The sequence below is a fragment of the Rana temporaria genome, chromosome 1 (assembly GCF_905171775.1).
Source record: "Rana temporaria chromosome 1, aRanTem1.1, whole genome shotgun sequence".
Taxonomy (NCBI): domain Eukaryota; kingdom Metazoa; phylum Chordata; class Amphibia; order Anura; family Ranidae; genus Rana; species Rana temporaria.
The window spans coordinates 685,848,518-685,856,104 of record NC_053489.1 but is presented as its reverse complement, the minus strand read 5'-3'; positions in this window follow the sequence as shown (position 1 = coordinate 685,856,104).

Here is a 7,587-nt window from a genome sequence, read left to right as displayed (position 1 = left end):
ACGCCTCTGCTGTGTCTCCACCCCACGCCTCTGCTCTGTCTCCACCCCACGCCTCTGCTCTGTCTCCACCCCACGCCTCTGCTCTGTCTCAACCCCACGCCTCTGCTCTGTCTCCACCCCACGCCTCTGCTCTGTCTCCACCCCCGCCTCTGCTCTGTCTCCACCCCACGCCTCTGCTGTGTCTCCACCCCACGCCTCTGCTCTGTCTCCACCCCACGCCTCTGCTCTGTCTCCACCCCCGCCTCTGCTCTGTCTCCACCTCAGCTTTGCCTCCACCGCCACTCTGTCTCCACCGCCGCTCTGTCTCCGCCTCCACACCCACCTCCGCTCTCTCACCTCCTCAGTTCCTCCAGCAACGCCATTTTTTTTTTGCAAACTGAGCAAATGCGCGGTGAGCCCAGCATAGTGGAAGAGATTGCTGACAGCTCCAGGTAGGAAGGTAAAAGAGAGTACCGATGTGAGGAAACTTGGTGGGGGGGGGGTGCTGTGGAGCCAGATGTGTGCAGAGGTGGGGGGATGGAAGGAGAGTGATGGGTGCAGAGGTCAGAACCTAGGAGGAGGGGTGGAAATGAGATGTTGCACACTGCATAGTACACTCCTGACCCCTCCATTCTGTATGTAGCGCAATCCTGACCCCTGTACTCTGTACGTAGCCCAATCCTGACCCCTGCACTCTCGACGTAGTGCTGTCCTGACCCACGCACTCTCTATGTAGCCCAATCCTGACCCCTGCACTCTGTACGTAGCACAATTCTGACCCCTGCACTCTGTAAGTAGCACAATCCTGACCCCTCCACTCTGTAAGTAGCACAATCCTGACCCCTCCACTCTGTAAGTAGCGCAATCCTGGGAGTGGAGTCAGGGGTGGAGCCAAGGCGGGACGGCAAAATTAGGTTTAGCCTATGGTGTCAAAAATCCTTGAACCAGCCCTGCCTACATACATTTATTGTTTATAACCTGCTGGTTCTGGTGAAGGAGACACACCGGGGCGCTCTGTCTTAGTACATACATTCTTACGGAGTGGGTGCTGGAAACATCAGATATCACACATACCGGGGGACGCGAATTTCTGTGCATTGCTCTAAAACAGAAGAGACGAAGGAAGCAGCAGGAAGGAAGCTGTTTGTACAGGTTAATGATAAAAAAAAAGTGTTTTTTCTGTATTAGAGAAATACCTAAAATACTCCTTACAATAGACTTGCACTACTACCCTGTTGGGTAATTTTAAGGATAATCTTTCTTAGATACATAAAATGATATTGTGCGACGACAAACTGTGCACTGTGGGATTTATCACAGATGGCCCAGCACACCCGGGCTGTAGATGGAGGGAAAGATTACTAAACACTGCTGCCGGTCTAACACTGTGGCCATGCTTACAGGAGGGCAGAGCTCAGGAATGGGCTTGCGAGTTAGCTGCTGGGTCTCTTAACATTTGGTAAAAGGCTGGGGAAGTAACATTCAGTAGAACGTAAGATTTGGTAACAGGGAAAGAGAATGTGGCGCTTACTATGGCCCCGGATTCACAGACAGCGGCGCACATTACGCCACCGTAGTGCAAATCAATGTACGCCACGCCGAGGCAGTGCAGAGAGGCAAGCATGGAATTCAGAAAGTCAGTGCTCCCCACGCTGCGTCTGCGCGGCGTAGGTTTCGAAGGCGCAGGCCTGCGTAGGTGGAAGTGGGCTTGCCCCATGCAAATGATGGTTTGAGAGCCAGACAAGTACGTTGAACGAACTGCGCATGCGTCGTGACGTGGACGCATCCCCGTGCACATGCTCACAACCACGTCGGAACCACTGCCTATGATAGGCCGGATCACTGCCTACTCCATGAACGTAACCTACGCCCATCCAGACACACGTCCAACGTAAAATACGCCGGCTTGTGTTCCCTGATGCAGACCTTTACATGTCTGCTGCCGGGTTGCACCTCCTTTATGGGGAATAACTTTACGCCGGACGTAATACTTACACGCAGCTCTCTCAGCCTGCGTCGGGCGCGCGCATGTTCGTGAATTGCCGTATTTCCTTAAGTTGCATGTTTGAATGGCTAATCAATGGCAGCGCCACCATGCGTCCAGCTTAAATGTGCGCCCACCCTACGCCGGCGTCGGCAAGTTACGTCGGCGGGATGAAGCCTGTTTTTAGGCGTATCTTAGTTTGTGGGTCCGGCGCACAGATACGACGGACTTACCGACATTTGCACTTACGTCGGTGTAACTTGATATACGTCGGCGTAAGTGCTTTGTGAATCCGGGCCTATGTCTCCAGAAACAAATTACCGTATATACTCGAGTATAAGCCGAGTTTTTCAGCACATTTTTTTGTGCTGAAAATGCCCCCCTCGGCTGATATTCAAGTCACCTTTTTGCACCTGATTTCCCGGACTTTGGGGACCCGCTACTGGCACACATGTAGCCCCACTCTTTCCCTACAAGTGTGCAAAGTTTTTTGTCCGGGGGACCTACAGCCGATTTTTCAAAGCCAGACACCCCTTCCATAGACTCCCATGTTAAACGGTAATTTCTCTGATAATTTTAGGGACCCGGTATTGGCCGGTTGTAGGTCCCCTGGACCTGAAACTTGGCACACATGTAGCCCCAGTTCTCCCCTACAGGTGTGCAAAGTTCGCTGTCTGGCGGACCTAAACCCGGGGAGCACCGATCTTTCAAACACGGACACCCCTTCTATATACTCTTATGTTAAACGTAAGTCTAGGCATGGGCACAGTGAGGCATGGACACAGTGAGGCATGGGCACAGTGAGGCATGGGCACAGTGAGGCATGGACACAGTGAGGCATGGGCACAGTGAGGCATGGGCACAGTGAGTCATGGGCACAGTGAGGCATGGGCACAGTGAGGCATGGACACAGTGAGGCATGGACACAGTGAGGCATGGGCACAGTGAGGCATGCACATGGACACAGTGAGGCATGGGCACAGTGAGGCATGCACATGGACACAGTGAGGCATGCAGATGTTCACCCTAGGCTTATACTTGAGTCAATACATTTTCCCAGTTTTTTGTGGTCAAATTAGAATTATAAGCCATGGCTTATATTATATGGTAATTAAAAATCCTGTTAATAATCCAAATAATTAAAAAAATTATAATAATCGCTGAAAAATACAGTATAAATGAATAACGTGTATAAATATAACAGTATAGATGAAAAAACTTCCGATCTCGGCTGCGACCGGAAGTGACGTCACCGCGGCTCTGTTTCCCTGACGCGTTGCGTCACTGTCCACGTGACTTTCTCAAGATCAGAAGTTTTCTCATTCATGCTGTTTGTTTGCTACTTAACTACAAGTGCGTTTATTTATATGATTAAAATATTTTATCAAAATGACTGCACCATGGAGCCCTCCTCTTCCTCTTGTATGTTACTGAGCATGAATATCCGGGGATTCTGACTGTATTTGAACGAGCAGGGAATCGATCTGCCAGTGACCGCTCGGCCAGTGTGGATTTACTAAAGAGGCGTATTTATGAGCCATATGAGGTGAGAGGCTGGGGGAAACGTGGGCACACTGGATGGAGGCACATGTACTTTGCATCTGATGAAATTTCATTGTAAATTGGATTCGGCATTTGCACTTGGACTTTATGCACTTTACTTGAGATTTTTTTTGTGCGCATTTCTCTTGTTTGGAACCTCAGAACTGTGATTTGTACTTTTTTTTGCACATTTCCTGTGTCTGGAAACTTTGAACTGTTACTTTGCACAATTGATATTTGCATATTTATTTGCTGATTTGCACAGCTGTTATTCTTGCATTTTTTTGCACAGGAAGAATTGGGCACAGAGTGGGGTAGATTCAGTAACATTTGCGCAGTTTTTACGTAGGCGCAGGGCACCGTTTTTGCCCTGCGCCCCCGCAAATTTTCTGCGCTACCCTCGATTCACGGAGCAGTAGCTCCGTAAATTGCGTGGGCGCTCCGGCAAAATGCACGGCGTAAGCGCGCGCAATTTAAATGATCCCGTAGGGGGCGGGAATCTAAATTAGGCGCGTTCCCGCGCCAAATGTAGTGCGCATGCTCCGTTGGGAAACTTTCCTGACGTGCATTGAGGTAAATGACGACGCAAGGACGTAATTTGCTTCAAAGTGAACGTGAATGGTGTCCAGCGCTTCCCGCGATGCGGGAACGACGGGTATACTTACGCCAAAAAACGACGTACGCAAACGACGTAAACTGCGTACGCAGGGCTTGCGTAGGGTAGTGAATCGGCCTGCGTAAGAATGCAGCCTAAGATATGAGGGCATAAGAGCCTTATGCCACGCATATCTTAGGCTGCAGTCGGCGTAACGAGCTCTCTGAATCAGGAGAAGTCGTTACGCCGGGGCAAGTAAGCAATTGCGCTGCGTAACTATGGTTATGCAGGCGCAATTGTTCTTTGAATCTGGGCCATTGATTTTATAATTACTGTATATACTCGAGTATAAGCCAAGTTTTTCAGCACATTTTTTTGTGCTGAAAAAGCCCCCCTCGGCTTATACTCGAGTCACCTGTTTGGCCTGATCTCCCGGAATTTGGGGACCCGGTACCGGCCGGCTGTAGGTCCCATGGACCCCAAACTTGCCACACACGTAGATCCACTCTTCCTCTGCAAGTGTGCAAAGTTTGTTGTCGGGGGGAACTATGGCCGGGGCACCCCTTCCATAGAGTCCCATGTTAAACGGTAATTTTTTCTGTGACTTTGGGGACCTGATACTGGCCGGCCGTAGGTCCCCTGGACCCCAAACTTGGCACACATGTAGCCCCATTTCTCCTCTACAAGTGTGCAAAGTTTGTTGTCCAGGGGACCTACGGCCGGGCAGCACCGATTTTTCAAAGCTGGCCACCCCTTTTATAGACTCCCATACGTCAGTCTAGTCATGGACACAGTGAGCAGGGCCACCATCAGGGTGGTACAGGCAGTACACCTGTAAGGGGCCCGGAGGTCCCCAGGGGCCCGCATAGCAAACTTTTTTTTTTTGTAAGGGGCACAGAGGTCCCCAGAGCCCCAGATGGCAACCCCCCCTTTTTTTTTTATTTATTTGTTTTAAAATGTATTTTTTTTTTTATTAAAGGGCCCAGAGGTCTCCAGGGGCCCGGAGGTTCCCAGGGCCCCGGATGGCAACCTCCTTTTTATTTTTATAAAAACAACATTTAAACTTTTTTTTTAATATATATTTATTTATTTATTTTTTTATAAAATTTGTATATTTTTTTTATATATATATATTTGTTTTAGTTTTTATTAAAGGGCCCGGATGACAACCCCCCCTTTTTTTTTATAAAAGATGTATTTTTTTTATATATTTTCTTTTATTTCTTTTTTTTTCTTTTTATTAAAGGGCCCAGAGGTCCCCAGGGCCCCGGATGGCAACCCCCACATATATATATTTCCTTTCTTTTTGTAAGGGGCCCAATTCGTGGCATCCCCACTTCTCAATTCACACCCCCCTGCTTCTCAATTTTCTCAATTAGTGGCGGCACCCCCCCCCCCCCTTTTCAATTTGAGGCGGCAGCACCCCTCCCCTCCCGGTTCTCTGCTCCAGGGGGCCCACGCCTGAAGCTGTGTAAGGGGCTCAGTGAGGCATGGACACAGTAAGGCAAAGTGAGGCATGCAGATGGACACCCTAGGCTTATACTCGAGTCAATACGTTTTCCCAGTTTTTTGTGGAAAAATTAGGTGCCTTGGCTTATATTCGAGTCGGCTTATACTCGAGTATATACGGTACTTATTGCACTATTATTGCATATTTGCACAGGATTACTTGTTAAGTTATTCATTTATACTGTATTTGCAGCTGAGGGCATAATAAGCACCACGTTCTCTTTCCCTTTCCATTCAGTATTAGTGGTTGCTAAGACTCTGGCACTGGTAAGCAGAGTGATAGTGGTTGCTAAGACTCTGGCACTTGTAAGCAGAGTGATAGTGGTTGCTAAGACTCTGGCACTGGTAAGCAGAGTGATAGTGGTTGCTAAGACTCTGGCACTGGTAAGCAGAGTGATAGTGGTTGCTAAGACTCTGGCACTGGTAAGCAAAGTGATAGTGGTTGCTAAGACTCTGACACTGGTAAGCAGAGTGATAGTGGTTGCTAAGACTCTGACACTGGTAAGCAGAGTGATAGTGGTTGCTAAGACTCTGGCACTGGTAAGCAGAGTGATAGTGGTTGCTAAGACTCTGGCACTGGTAAGCAGAGTGATAGTGGTTGCTAAGACTCTGGCACTGGTAAGCAGAGTGATAGTGGTTGCTAAGACTCTGGCACTGGTAAGCAGAGTGATAGTGGTTGCTAAGACTCTGGCACTTGTAAGCAGAGTGATAGTGGTTGCTAAGACTCTGGCACTGGTAAGCAGAGTGATAGTGGTTGCTAAGACTCTGGCACTGGTAAGCAGAGTGATAGTGGTTGCTAAGACTCTGACACTGGTAAGCAGAGTGATAGTGGTTGCTAAGACTCTGGCACTGGTAAGCAGAGTGATAGTGGTTGCTAAGACTCTGGCACTGGTAAGCAGAGTGATAGTGGTTGCTAAGACTCTGGCACTGGTAAGCAGAGTGATAGTGGTTGCTAAGACTCTGGCACTGGTAAGCAGAGTGATAGTGGTTGCTAAGACTCTGGCACTTGTAAGCAGAGTGATAGTGGTTGCTAAGACTCTGGCACTGGTAAGCAGAGTGATAGTGGTTGCTAAGACTCTGGCACTGGTAAGCAGAGTGATAGTGGTTGCTAAGACTCTGGCACTGGTAAGCAGAGTGATAGGTGTTGCTAAGACTCTGGCACTGGTGAGCAGAGTGATAGTGGTTGCTAAGACTCTGGCACTGGTGAGCAGAGTGATAGTGGTTGCTAAGACTCTGGCACTGGTAAGCAGAGTGATAGTGGTTGCTAAGACTCTGGCCCTGGTGAGCAGAGTGATAGTGGTTGCTAAGACTCTGGCACTGGTAAGCAGAGTGATAGTGATTGCTAAGACTCTGGCACTGGTAAGCAGAGTGATAGTGGTTGCTAAGACTCTGGCACTGGAAAGCAGAGTGATAGTGGATGCTAAGACTCTGGCACTGGTAAGCAGAGTGATAGTGGTTGCTAAGACTCTGACACTGGTAAGCAGAGTGGTAGTGGTTGCTAAGACTCTGGCACTGGTAAGCAGAGTGGTAGTGGTTGATAAGACTCTGGCACTGGTAAGCAGAGTGGTAGTGGTTGATAAGACTCTGGCACTGGTAAGCAGAGTGATAGTGGTTGCTAAGACTCTGGCGCTGGTGAGCAGAGTGATAGTGGTTGCTAAGACTCTGGCACTGGTAAGCAGAGTGATAGGTGTTGCTAAGACTCTGGCACTGGTGAGCAGAGTGATAGTGGTTGCTAAGACTCAGGCACTGGTAAGCAGAGTGATAGTGGTTGCTAAGACACAGGTGCTGGCAGGTAACAGATAGAGGTTGCTAAGACGCAGATGCAGCTGCATGTTCAGACTGGTGAACTGGCCAAATTGTCTGGCCAATCCGCAAATGCTGAATATTTAAAGTTCAGGTTGAATCCTGCATTGGAACAAGTCTGAACCTCACCCCTAGTTAATTACATCCAGTGCTTTGAAAAAGTATTCATACCCCT